We start from the raw sequence: 13,710 nt of genomic DNA on the forward strand, positions 1-13,710 counted from the left end.
CGACAGACAAAAATAATTAACACTGCTTTCCCTACAAAAGTTGTTTCGAACAGAGCACGGATTGAACATTATCTATCAAGCGCGTTTTACCGTGTTTATTAGGGTGCGTTTTCTGTACCAAATTGGGTGTAAAATCCTTCAAAATGGCTACTTAAGCCTAAGTCATCTTGTGAGAACGATGCTAAAGTTAGTGTTTATATCTTTCATTAAATGAAAGACGCCGTGAATTCCATTGACAGGTAAATACAAAAGTGGCAAAATATCAAGTTGACATTGACAGGTAAATATGAAGTTGGCAGAATATTACTGACAGGTAAATATGTAAATATGAAGTTGGCAGAATATTATTGACAGGTAAATAAATATGAAGTTGGCAGAATATTATTGACAGGTAAATAAATATGAAGTTGGCAGAATATTATTGACAGGCAAATATGAGCCCGGTAAGATTTGACAACAACTCTATGATAACAGAGTCGTGGAGTTGACTTAGGTGTCAGTTATCAAATCTAAGAGGCTATTCTGTCGATTTTGATTTAGGCTAAGCTAGGCCAGGCAACAGCACACTTCTGTAGGATATGGAATCTGTTCTAACTGTCTAGGATGGATTAGCCTATTTACTAGCGTAGGATATGCTTGTTCCTAGACCGTCAGACGTTGGCTAGGCTATAGGCTACTTTTTAAAAGTGAACCCTCTTAATTTTTGGGGCATTTTTTCATGGTAGGCTAAACTGGTGGTAAAACTGAAAACTGCTACCGCCCCCTTCGGGTAGGGTAAATACTAGTTTACATGCAAAATTGGCTACTTGTTAAGTGCCAGCCCATAGGGATGAATGCAAAAATAGTAACAAAAGATTGTAAATAGGCCTGTCATTAACATAAAGAGGCACATATAAACAAACAAAAACATAAGCCAAAGGCGGTTAATAATACGGTCGCCGACTGGCATAAACCAGGCCACTTTAATGGTGTTCAGTTTTACCAAATGGGTCATAGCTTAGTGTACAATACCTAGGGTAAATTTATTTATTGCCAAAGATGTGGGCCTCATAGACTATGTTTTATAGTATTATTATTATTAAAATAGTTTAACCAGACCACTGAGCTGACTAATCAGCTCTTATAGGGCTGGCCTTGTTTTATAGTAAATCTTTCATTTATATATTTTTTACTTTGTGAAAACTTGTTTCTGTACCCTGGAAAACCAAGAGCGAGTGAATTGTACAAACAAATTAGGGTAAAATATCAGGCTGTGACACAGTAGCTGTGTCCGCTGCCGTCTGACACACTTCCAGAAAATATATTTACCAAGACTTCACATGCTTCTTTTAGTTTGTATGGCAGTTTCTTATAACTCATTTGTTAATGAAACTTCACTCTTTTGAAAGGTTTCTTAAAGTTTCATTTTGTTGTTTCACCAATATCAAGTGAAAAGGTGCAAATTCAGTGATCGATGTGTGTCATGAGCGATATTTTACCCTAGGTTATATGCCTTGGCTAACCAAAAATATCCATTTTTAATTAATCTTATGAGACTTCTTTGAGAATCATCTGAAAAATGCAAATCATCAGGTATTTGCAACTCATATTTCTCACTCAAAATCAGAAGCCAATCTTCTGATTAGTATCACTTAGCCTACACGTCATAGCACATGTATGTATTACTGGTGTTTCTTATGAGACATGAAACACTGGTGCTTTGGTACTTTCAGCACTGGTGTGTAAGAAAACCTGTCTTGCAACAAGCTGTGTGGCTAATGTAGCCTAATGTTGTGGCCTCTGGGGAAAATTAATCCTCATTAATCTGCATGTATGCAGCAATTCTGGTCATTGAATTTATGTGTTCAAAACAGAAGGCTTTAGAAAAGGTTAGGCATTGTGTAGCAGAAAGTATTACAATATTTTACTTTGCAGTGGTTTAAAACTTGTTTTACATCTTGGTTTCAGCTATGAAGCTTTTAATATTGCTATAGTTTATTACATCCTGAAACTTTTAATAAAGCTGTAGCCTATTACACCCTCCATTGGAAATATACACAAAGGAGCCCTTGTCAAACTGGATATATCAGGTGGTGACATTTGGAGGAGTCAATAAAACATTAGAAAACATCACCTGAAGTTTGAAAGTTTCAGTTGGCTCCAAAGTTCCCTAACTATTGTGTCATCGACAAAAAAATAATGTAAGCACGACTGTGTGAAACAAGTGCTATAGGGAACTAAGAATTCCCAAACAGTGTCCAAGATGTTGCGGAAAGCCTTCAAAACAGTAATAGACTAAACAGTTTTTAAGAACAGCTTTTATACTTTTAGTGGTAAATTCACTTGCTGTTTATGTTCCATGAAACATGTGCCAATATTATCATCATTAGACCTTTGATAGCACTGAATTTAAGTGCTTGGAAGAAACGTATATATTGCTTGCTAAGCAAAATTCTGAGTTTGAATAATTTTGTGATTTGGGTAAGCTACCCATCAACATAGGTTTGTCACAAATTGATTTTGTGTCAAAAACAGGCTACAGTACTTATATTTTTCCATCTGTACAGCCTAGGTTATTTCTTTAATAACCTAGGCAAAATTAGAGATAGTTTATAGGAACCCTGCCAAAGAAGATTTGCATCATAAATTAGGTTAGGTTAGGATATATTGGGCAGTTTCACCGTGACAATGAACCCCCGAGATAGAGAGGTAATGTCTTGACGGGTGCACCATCTTTGATAGACTTGAAAATGGCCCATGAGACAAATTTAAAATGCTGATCCTGGCTTCAAGATTTTTCTGACTGGGTATACAGATATACCTCTACTTAAGTCACTTCAACTTGTCATTTGTTCCTACACAAATACAAACCCTTGGTCCTTTACATATGGGGAATGCTTTCAGCAAAGCTGAACAGGCCGCTAAAGACTTACAAGGCATGAGTTGGTATTACTACCAGCTGGGCATGTGGTTGGTAACACTGGGAAACTTTACTTTCAGGCCTTGTCTGATGTGGACGTGTCTTACGGCTCTCTGTTCGGACTTCTGGATGCTAAAGCTTCACCCTTTTCACGGTGTGTTTGTTCCTGCTTTTATTTTGGCTTGTTCCCCTGTGTATTTGTGCGTGTTTGTAAGATGGATGATCTTTTACAAACCCATGACTTGGATAAGCCTGTGTGCCAGATTTGTCCTGGTAAGACAAAAAGTGCAGCGCCTTCCTCTGTAGCGTGGAATCAGACCCCCACTCCCTTTGCTTAAAATGTTGTAAAGGGAGCAAGGACCCCCCTGATTGTACTGTTGGTGACCATTGTGATGAGTGTAGGCTTTGGTCTCCCAAGCAGTGGGATAGGTACTCTCGTAGACCCAGATATAAGCGGAAGGAATCCAAGGCGTCGGAGGGGCTGTCTTCGGGTCTTTCGACTCCAATTGTGGTTAATCCTTCTCAGTCTTACCCGAGTCCCGATGGCCTCCCCTTACTGCCCCTGACGGATTCCATCTCCCTGTCCCCTGTGTCTGCATCCGTGGTCACAGAGGAGGCGAGATCAGTCGACCTAGCCTACACGCCTCTCAGTTCCCCCCCCCCTCACCCAGAGTCCCTCATCCCTGGGTTAAGGGGGGAGACCCTGCCCGCCTTTGTCTTCTTCCTCAGGTTTGGGACCTGTGCCGGGTTTGAGTCAGGCGGGAGTCGCTCTGGATGATTGGCAATCCTGATTTGTCCTCGCTTCTCAAGCACATCAGCTCGGTGGCGTGGGCGGGGGTGCCCCCCCTCCCCACACTACTCACACGGTGGATGCTCTCATGACCACCACCATTACCGCTGTGTTGCTGAGGAGTGTGGTGACTTCAGTGGGAACGCATCATGCATATGGTGCGGTCCCTACCCCTGCCATCTCAGTGTCAACACTGGCTGGCCCGATCTGCTCGGTCCCTCCGCCACCTCCCGGCTACTCTCTCACGCCTCCTGCCTCGCTTCCACCGCTAACCGTGCCTACCCCGGACCTTCCGACGTTCCCTGGTTCACTGATCGTTCCAGACAGCGGACGCTCCCAACTAGATTTGCCTCGACCAGTTGCTCCTGCTTCTGTTCCTACCCCAGTCTCTGTCGACCCCGTATGGTCTGTCTTCGGCAAGCTGGGGGATGCGGTCTTTCTCTGAAGAAGGGAGGGGGCTCCTCCTCCTTCTAAGAAGACTCACTCTGCTAAGGCAGCGCTCTCCCCCCCTCGGGGACGAACCGCTGGTTCTCTCACCAAGAAAGGGCACCTTGGTACCCTCCTCGGATGGTTCAGGAACTCCATCCTCCCGGGCTGGTTCCGTTTTGGTGCCTTCCAAGTGCGTGTTGCCGAAAGCACGATCTCCTCCATGAGACCGTGCGGGTTCAACCTCCGTCATGACTTCAGGCACAGAACTGGAGAAGGGGAGGAGCCTGCTGGCTTCTCCCCACCCAAACCGTCACCCTTGCCCAAATCAGACAAGGGTACGGCGGGGAGGGTGCCCAAGGACGTCCCGTCCCCGAAGGCGTCGGGGATATCAACTAAATGATCCCCACAGCTTTCTTCGTCTATTTCGACACCGAAGATGGCCGGAACACACACGGACGATAGGGACAGCAGCCTCCAATTGGCAGTCCATGCCCCTACGTTGGTCTCCTCTGCACGCCCCAGTGTTGAGGCTCATCCAGTGTCAGAGTGTGGATCAGCTGTGAGGAGACGGTCGCCTGATCGAGCCAGTCCGTCTGGACCCTCTCACGATCCTCCATTGCGGGTCGGGGACCGTGAGGGGTCCGTCGCCTCCACTGGCTATACCAGCGGACGCGACGGTAGTGTTCGCTCTGTCTCTCCCACCCCCTCAACTTCCTCGGGATTCTGCAGGAGGAAACAGGGGTCAGTAGGATTGCCGGGGCTGAGGCCCTCGGGCAGTCGGCTTCAGGAGCGTCTGGCCCGCCCTCGCTCCAGGCGAGTGAGAGGTCGTATGCTGCTGTTGTGCAAGGCAGAGAAACGGGGTCTGTCTCGGGCTCTCCTGCGGGTGGGCTTTCCTGGATGACCGTCTCTTGGAGGGTCCTCTTCCGAGAGATCCAGACACTCCGGAAATGCAGAGGGGGTTTGTAGAAGTCGTTTGTTGCACTGATCCATCAGCACAACGGCCTGGAGGAACCACTTCCAGCCCCATTGAAAGAACGGTCGCCCAGACTAGAGGAGTTTTACGCCTCCAGGAGGGAGCCCAAACCCTCTCTTGGTCTCCCGTGGTCTCCCTTAGCGGACAGTGTTCTCAGCCAAGTGAACGACTTAGTCTCCAGACCATCGTCATCGCTTCGCTCGGCTCGAGCTACCAGGCTGTTACCTCCCACCTACCGAGATAGAAGAAGTACTACGTGCTGTCAGAATGTGTACTGCAGATGAAGGTCATGGAGCCAGGGCTGACTCGGTTAGCACCTGATGCCACTTCAGCTCAGCTACTGGGAGAGCATGAGCTTTTCTCGCAAGCTGAGATGAGCGCTTTGGAGGGTACGGCTCTGTCTGCCCTCCAGGCGGTCTCTTGGCTTGACAACTGGGCCATCACGTTGTCAAGAATCGCAGCCTCGTCTACCCAGAGCGAGGATCCAACCTTCAGGAGTCTTTGCCAGTCTGGGGGTAAGGCTATTTCCTTTCTAGCCCACCAGACAGCAAACCTCTGGGCTAACCTGGTGCTGAAGAGAAGGGATGCAGTGCTATCCCGGATCGCCAGGTCACTAGGCATGGAAGCTGCAGTGTCTCTGCATAATGGACCCATTCTGGACTCCATCTCCCTCTTCCCCAAGGGGGAGGTGGACGCTGCAGTGGACAAGAGAAAGGCAGACGAACGTGACCGTCTTGTCCACCAGGCAGTGATGAAAGGGGTTGCGCAGCCCTCCTGTCCTGCGGCCCGGTCCCTGAACCAGGCTAGCACCCCAGCCCCGAAGAAGTCTGGTGCTTCGACGGCCTCTCGGGGTAAAGTCCAGCCTTCTTCTTCTTCGCCTTCCAAGGAAGGAACCACAGGGTCCCTTTTGCCAACCTGTCCCCTCCAAGAGGAAAGGTAAGGCCAAGAAGAAGAGGGGAGGAGCTCACTAGGGACGGCGAGCCCCCTCAGATGCTGCCGTTGGTGGTGGGGTGCCTTTCCAGCCATTGGTCAACATGGCAGCGATACGAAGCGGAGACCTGGGTAGTGGATGTCCTTCGGGAGGGATATTTCCTACCCTTCATGTCACTGCCTCCCCTCACTGACACTCCATTCCAGTTCCCATCTTATCTCTAAGACCCCCTGAAGAAACAGGCCCTTCCTCAGGAGGTCGAAACGATGTTGAGCAAGGGCGCCATCGAAGTCATCGAGGATCAGTCCCCGGTCTTCTACAGCAGGATCTTTCTCGTGGAGAAGGCCTCCGGCGGCTGGAGACGGTGATCGACCTCTCTCCCTGAACCATTTCGTTCGCCAGACACGGTTCACGATGGAGATGGTACACACGGTACTGTCGGCCATCAGGGAGAACGACTTCATGCTGACGGTCGACTTGATGGACACGTATTTCCAAGTACCAGTTCATCCATCGTCTTATCGGTACCTTCGCTTTGTCCTCAACGGAGTGGTCTACCAATTCAAGGCTCTCTGTTTCGGTCTGTCAACCGCTCCGCAGGTGTTCACAAGTGTGTTCACCCTCATTTCAGTTTGGGCTCATTCGCAAGGGATACGTCTCCTGAGGTATCTCGACGATTGGCTAATCCTGGCAAGCTCTCGCTTGCAGTTGCTACAGGACAGGGATCGTCTTCTCGAATTGTGTCATGAACTGGGTGTCGTGATCAACTTTCGAAAGTCAGATCTTACTCCCAAACAGAGGACTCAGTACCTGGCCATAGTGATCGACACGGCAGCAAGCAGAGTCTTTCCTTCTCAGGCTCAGATCAGCATGTTCAGGAAGGTGGCGAGGCAGTTCCTAACACAACAGGACCAGCCTGCTCAACAGTGGCAAGTCGTGATCGGCCACCTGTCGTCATTGGAGAAACTTGTTCTGCACGGGCGACTCCACCTTCAGTCTCTCCAGTGGAGACTGAGGGACTTCTGGGATCAGTCTCGGGAACCCCAGTCGGTTCTCATCCCCATCTCTCAGGAGGTGAGGGACGATCTCACCTGGTGGCTGGACAACAGGAACCTTTGCATAGGGACACCTCTATCTTCTCGCCCCCCAGACTTGCTTCTTTTCTCAGACGCATCGAAGGAGGGCTGGGGCGCACACTTGGAGGAGTTGCTGACTTCAGGTGTGTGGGACCAACACGACCAGCACCTTCACATCAACGTCTTGGAGATGAAGGCAGCGTTCTTAGGCCTCCAGTGCTTCCAAGACCATTTGGTGGGACACTCGGTAGCGTTGATGAGCGACAACACGACCGTGGTGGCATACATCAACAAGCAAGGGGGTCTTGTCTCCCGAGCTCTTCATGAGTTGACGTTGCAGGTGCACCAATGGGCAGTCGCCCACTCTGTGGAGCTGTCTGCCAGGTACATTCCAGGCAGGAGGAACGTCCTGGCAGACACGCTCAGACAGTGGGGTCCGAGTGGTCCCTCCATCAGAGCGTGGCGGACAAACTCTTCGATCTGTGGGGCCGTCCAGTAGTCGACCTGTTCACCACCCGGTACAACAGAAAGCTTCCGACCTTCTTCTCTGTCATACCGGACCCATGGGCGGCTGCAGAAGACGCCTTCCAACACTTGTGGGACAACCTTGAAGTGTATGCCTTTCCCCCATTCTGTCTCCTTCACCCAGTTCTCAGTCGGGTTCTGGGGTCGATGAACCTTCGAATGATCCTGGTGGCCCCCAAGCGTCCGGAAGCCACTTGGTATCCAGACCTGCTGGCTCTGCTCTCTGATGTTCCGAGAGAACTCCCCCTCTGGCACAACCTGCTTTGTCAGCCCCACATAGAATAGTACCACCACGCCGTGGCTTCCCTGTCTCTTCTCACCGGGCAGCAACAGAGATGGCAAGATACCTCAGGAAGTCCTCCACAGTGGTTTACCAGGGTAAGTGGGCCGTCTTCTGTGGTTGGTGTCGTAGACGGGGTTACTCTCCAGTCGGAGCCACTCTTCAGCAGGTAGCAGATTTCCTCGTCTTCCTTCGTCAGGAAAAACTCTTATTTTCAGCAGTAAAAGGATACAGGACGGCCTTAGCCTTGGTCCTGAAGCTGAAAGGCATCGATGTTTCATCATCCCTGGAAATATCCTTGCTGATGAAGGGCTTCGAACTGTCTTGCCCACCCAGGGAACTCAGGCCCCCTGAGTGGGGCGTGTGTCTCATTTTCCTACCTCATGCCCCTTACGAGCCACTACAAGAGGCCACAGACAGGGATCCGACTCTCAAGACTGTCTTCCTTCTAGCCCTGGCTTTGGCGAAGAGGATTAGCGAATTACAGGGACTTTCCTTTTCAGTTAAACACTCAAGGGGGTGGGCTTCAGTAACGCTCAAATTTGTCCCGGAGTTCGTAACAAAAACTCAAAACCCATTCATGATCCCATCCCTGAGTAACTTTGTAGATAATGACCCTGAGTTACGACTCTGTCCTGTGCAGGCACTACAACGCTATCTGAGGAGAACACGACACCTCAGGCCTGAGTGTCGGCGACTCTTCGTTAGCACCGGGACCCCCAAGAAGAAGATGTCTAAGAACACGATCTCTTTCTGGCTTCGTGAGGTTACCAAGAAAGCGTATGCAACGGCTGGTGAGGACGTCACCAGCCCTCTGCGCCTCCATACTCACAGAATCAGGGGGATTGCGCCCTCTTTAGCATTCAGGAAGAATCTGTCGGTTCAGCAGGTACTGAAGGCGGGGTGTGTGGTCACACTCACACCTGACCACATTCCACACTCACCTTTTTACCTAAGGGATGTTACCCATTGGTCCTAGATACCTTCTCCTTGGGACCAGTGGTGGCTGCTCAACAGGTTGTTTAACTTACCCAGCTCCTGTATAGGAAAGAGTTGCGTCTTGTCTGTTGTACGTGCGTGATTGGGTGTGAAAGGTAAGTGACTGGCTCTCTCTTCCTCCCCTACCATCCTATCCTTTCCCTCGGGCAGAGAATTAGGCTGTACAAGCTGAACCAGATGTCTGACGCAGGTGAGTTTCATTACTTGAGTGTCCCTATCTTCGCCGAAAATATTCCCCATATGTAAAGGACCTCGGGTTTGTATGTTTGGAAAAATGCATTTTACTCTTAAAAATGCAATTTTTTACTTTATGGCAATTTTTATCAATAAAAATAGGGAAAAACAAAATTTAACTAGTTTCAGTATATTCAGCTTTACTTCAGTGTGCAAAATATATGAAAAATCTATTTAAATAAAAAAGTCACAATAAAAAAGGGCAAAATTACAAAAATATAGAAATATAAGAATCTCAGCCTTCAATGTCAGCATAGTCCCATCATTTTCCTCCAACTTTTACATCCAGTCCATCAAGTTCACCACGCCTCAGGTACATGTTAGACATTTTTTAACCTAAGTTGTAGGTCTTAGAATGAACAGTACTTATATTTTTCCATCTGTACAGCCTAGGTTATTTCTTTAATAACCTAGGCAAAATTAGAGATAGTTTATAAGAACCCTGGCCAAAGAAGATTTGCATCATAAATTAGGTTAGGTTAGGATATACTGGGCAGTTTCACTGTGACAATGAACTCCCAAGACAGAAAAGTAATGTCTTGACAGGTGCACCATCTTCGACAGACTTTTGAAAATGGCCAATGAGACAAATTTAAAATGCTGATCCTTGGCTTCAAGATTCTTCTGATTGGGTATACAGATACCCAAAGTCATTTCAACTTGTCATTTTTTACTTTATAGGAATTTTTATCAATAAAAATGGGGAAAACGAAATTTAACTAGTGTCAGTATACTGTATTCAGCTTTACTTCAATGTGCAAAATATATGAAAAATCTATTTAAAATGAAAAAGTCTCAATAAAAAAGGGCAAAATTATAAAAATATAGAAATATATGATTGTTCCGACACGATATACAAACCATCGGTCCTTTACATTATAAATTACTTTCAGCGTAGGCTGGAAACGGACATTTAACTTTCGAACAAGGTGGTTAGGCAGTTAACTACCATCAGGGAGGTGGGAGTACCGCCTGCCAGGATGTAAACATTCCAATTTGCTTTCGGCCGTCGTAGAATGCGGACGTTGTTCTCGCTCTCTGCCTGACTGCCCTTCAGCTTTCCTGGTGGGATTTTTCCTTGCTTTTCTATAACAATGAATCTTGATAAGCCTTCTAAGCCCTCCTATCCCCTGCATGTGTGTCCTGGGGTAGGAGGCAAGAGATGTAATATTTTTTTATACCTAGCGTCGACACGGACCCACACGCCCTCTGCCCCACTTGCAGGGGATGTGTGTGTTTGCATGACGCTCCTTGTAGTGAGTGTTGTGCCTGGTCTCCCGAGCAATGGAAGAGGTTTGAAGGGAGGAGACGCTACCGCCGGAAGCCCACCAAAGAATCATCCGAGGGTAACACGGCCCTGACAACTCCAGTGGTGGCTAACCCGTCGGGATCGTTTCTCCCTCCCTGCGAACTTCCCCTGCTTGCACCCTCTCCCTCGGGTGAGGACTCCCCCTCCCCTTCTTCATTCGTTTCATTGGGTGTGGAAGGGCCTGGGGGAGTGGTTGCTCAGGACATCTTCTCTGGGGCCTCCCCTCACTCTGGGGGCGAAATTTTTCCCCCAGAGCGAGTGGAGGCTTCCCATTTTGACCCAACTGTATCCTCAGGTTTGGGGGTGGAAGCACCTTCTATGGACCAGGTATCGGACTTGTCCTCGGCCTGGCTACACCTGGGTCTACCTGGCGTTCCATCACTGGAGGGCCTGGTGTCCCACTTGTCTGGCGCTCCAGTGACAACCCACTCGAGCTACCGCTTCCACCACCACGACTGTTACCATGTCAGCGTTAGGGAAGCTGCTTGTGACGGTGGCTTCGCATCTAGACACCCAGGTTCGGCTGCCCCTGCCACTCACCATCCTGTGGTTCCTGGCCCTGCTATCTCACCCTGGTCCTTCTTATATGGTGACGTCATCGGTGCCACTACATAATGCCTGCTCCAGTTGCTGACCCTGGCTTGTTTATAACAATGGTCCCGGCTCCTCGCTTCCCAGTCCCTTGGCCCAGCCTGGCTGCTAACACACCACCTGTGCCTTTGACCCTGGCTCGGCCCAGCCTGGCTGCTCATGCACCACCTGTGCCTTCAACCCTGGCTCCTCACCTGGACATTCCTGGCTGCTGCATGAATGTATCTGGCCAGGCAACTGCTGGCCCGAGCACCGTCTCCGCTGCCCAGGTTGTGCCTGTTGCTATGGCCCCCCCTGGTTGCTCCTGTGTCTTCAGCTGCTCCTGCATGGTTTGGGGACCTGACCTCGATCCTGAGGAAAATGGTGATGAAGTCAAAGGAGGGATCGCGAAAGGTGTCGCCGTCTTCATCTGCTGCCTCTTCTTCCTCTTCTCCTTCTGAGGCTCACCAGCCAAAGAAGAAGAAGCCTCCCCCCCCCCACAAGAAGCCTCGCACCAAGACCTCTAAAGGACTGCCTCCTTCCACAGAGAAGGCAGTGGGATCTCTTGCTGGCTCTTCCTGATCCACAGATCAGGGAACCTCTGCGATGAACCCCGGGTCAGTCACATCGGGAGCCAAGGGCATGCAGACCATGGTCCACACTCCCCCTGCTACGCCGAAAAAACCTGCTTCTAAGGCCAGCAGGTCCACGTTGGACACTCACTCGTGAGTCACTCCAAGTACCTGGGTTTCAAGGAGACCCGAGTACCCCAGTCTGGCACAGGAGAAACTTCTCTCCGTACAGACTCGGGCGTGGGGCGAGAGAAAGAGTCCGGGCATGCAGGTGGCCCGACTCTTCCTGCTGGCACTTCTGTGAGTACCAAGCCAGGTTCCCGGGAAGATGCACCGGTCCCTCAAGTCCAGACACCTGGAGAAGCAGAGAAGAGGTCCCCTGCTCAGTCTTCCTAAGAGGTTTCGGACTCGAAGAAGACTGGGGCGCGTCCAGAGGACAGTGCAAGTTCACGCCAGCCAGCTGCAACTCCTCCCAGTCCCCGGCCATGCCTGCACAGCTAGCCTGGCTCAGGGGAGGCAAGAGCGCAGCTTGACTCACGCGAGCTGCTCCACTCTCCTCGAGAGACTGCTTCACCCAGGCGAAAGCACTCTCCTTGACCCGGGCTGCCGTCACCACCGTGGGTTGGTGGTGCCGTCACCACCGCTGGTTGGTGACTGCTCCCGGCTGCTGCCCCTGTTGGTTCTGCCAGCAAGGCCAGTGGGAGTGCCCGATCCTCCTCGCCTGTCCCCTCTACCTCCTGGGCTCCTTCCAGGGGGCACGAGTCGGACAGGAAGAACTCTAGCGAGTTGTCGCCCCAGAGTTCTACCTCTGGGGCAATGTGCCTGGCTCGGTCCTCAGTTCAGCCAGGTCTTATGCCCGCGTGGTGCAGGGAGGATCACAGGGGTCTGCCGAGGTTCTCCCTCCTGCAGGGAGAGTAGATCGGGAGGACCACACCCTGGAAGGACTCAAGGGTCCTCTTCCCCAGGATGCGGACACCCCGAGATACAGAGGAAGTTTGCCATGGTTATTGTGCTGATTCGTCAGCATAACGACCTCGGGGAAGGGACCACGGCCTCATCTGTGGATCGTCCGTTGCGCCTCGAATCCTACTGGGGACCCAAGAAGGAACCCAAGGCTTCAGTGGGGCTGCCGTGGGTCCACGCTTGCCAAGGGGGTCCTCGATCAAGTGAATGGTTTTGTGTCTGGGCAAGACAATTCTCTCTGATCGAACCGCTCGGACAAGCTTCTTCCCCTTCCTCTGCCTCACCAGAAGTGTTTCTACGCTCCGTTGGAGAGGGCATTGCCGCCTAAACAGGTTGACCTGGATCTGGTTCGTCTAGATCCGGGTCTTACGTTGCAGCAACTTACTGCAGAGAGTATCTCCCTCTCACAGCAAGAGGTTGCAACCCTGGAAGCCACCGCCATGGCGGCCTTCCAGGCAGTCTCCTGTCTGGGTCTGTGGTCTTTCACAGTATCCAACGTGGCTGCTTCCTCGGGCACTATCGTACCCGGGCAGGACTCCGAAGGCCAGTCTGGAGGTAGGGCCATCTCCTGCCTCGCCCACCAGATGGCAAACCTGTGGGCTAACCTGGTCCTGAAGCAAAGGGACACCATTCTCTCTCGCTTCTCCAGGTCCGTGGGGCCCGAGTCAGCAATGACCCTGAGGAATGGACCGTTGCTGGGATCTGCCTCTCTCTTCCCTAGAGAGTTGGTGGATGCTGCGGTGGACAAGTGTCGGGCCGATGACAGCGACCAGCTTGTCCACCAGGCAGTAGCAAAGACATCCGGGTCTTCACGTTCCACTGCAGCCAGGCCCTCGGGTCAGGCTAGCACTTCCTCAGCCCCTAAGAAGTCCCAGTCTTTGAAGGGGTCCCGTGGAAACACCCAGCCTTCTTCTTCCTCTAGAAAGGGTGGGTCTTCCTGCCCCTTTCAGCCCGCTTTCCAATCCGTAAAAGGGGGCAAGGGGAAGAAGAAGAAGGGGAAACGCTAGGGGAGGCATTTCCCCCCCAACTTCTACCGAAGGTGGGGGGTGCCTGTTGAGCCATTGGGCAACATGGCAGCGACACGGAGCCAAGACCGGGATAGTGGATGTCCTTCGGGAGGGATATCTACTACACTTCGAGTCTCGGCCTCCCCTCACCTA

At 50.6% G+C, this 13,710-nt stretch overlaps 2 protein-coding genes across 5 annotated transcripts in view; one reads left to right on the forward strand and one right to left on the reverse strand.

Moving 5' to 3' along the window:
- The window catches only part of LOC136836389 (endoplasmic reticulum junction formation protein lunapark-A-like), a 209,044-nt gene that overhangs the window by 157,439 nt on the left and 37,895 nt on the right, over positions 1 to 13,710 (reverse strand). The window lies entirely within an intron of this gene.
- IFT20 (intraflagellar transport 20) overlaps positions 140 to 13,710 on the forward strand; it is a 39,758-nt gene continuing 26,187 nt past the window's right edge. Inside the window, exon 1 of one of the 4 annotated variants that reach the window (XM_067087775.1) lies at positions 140 to 280. The gene's annotated coding sequence lies outside the window, so the exon portion shown is untranslated. The other 3 variants (XM_067087785.1, XM_067087766.1, XM_067087797.1) reach the window with 3 other exon arrangements.

Source organism: Macrobrachium rosenbergii, chromosome 4 (assembly GCF_040412425.1).
Source record: "Macrobrachium rosenbergii isolate ZJJX-2024 chromosome 4, ASM4041242v1, whole genome shotgun sequence".
Classification (NCBI taxonomy): domain Eukaryota; kingdom Metazoa; phylum Arthropoda; class Malacostraca; order Decapoda; family Palaemonidae; genus Macrobrachium; species Macrobrachium rosenbergii.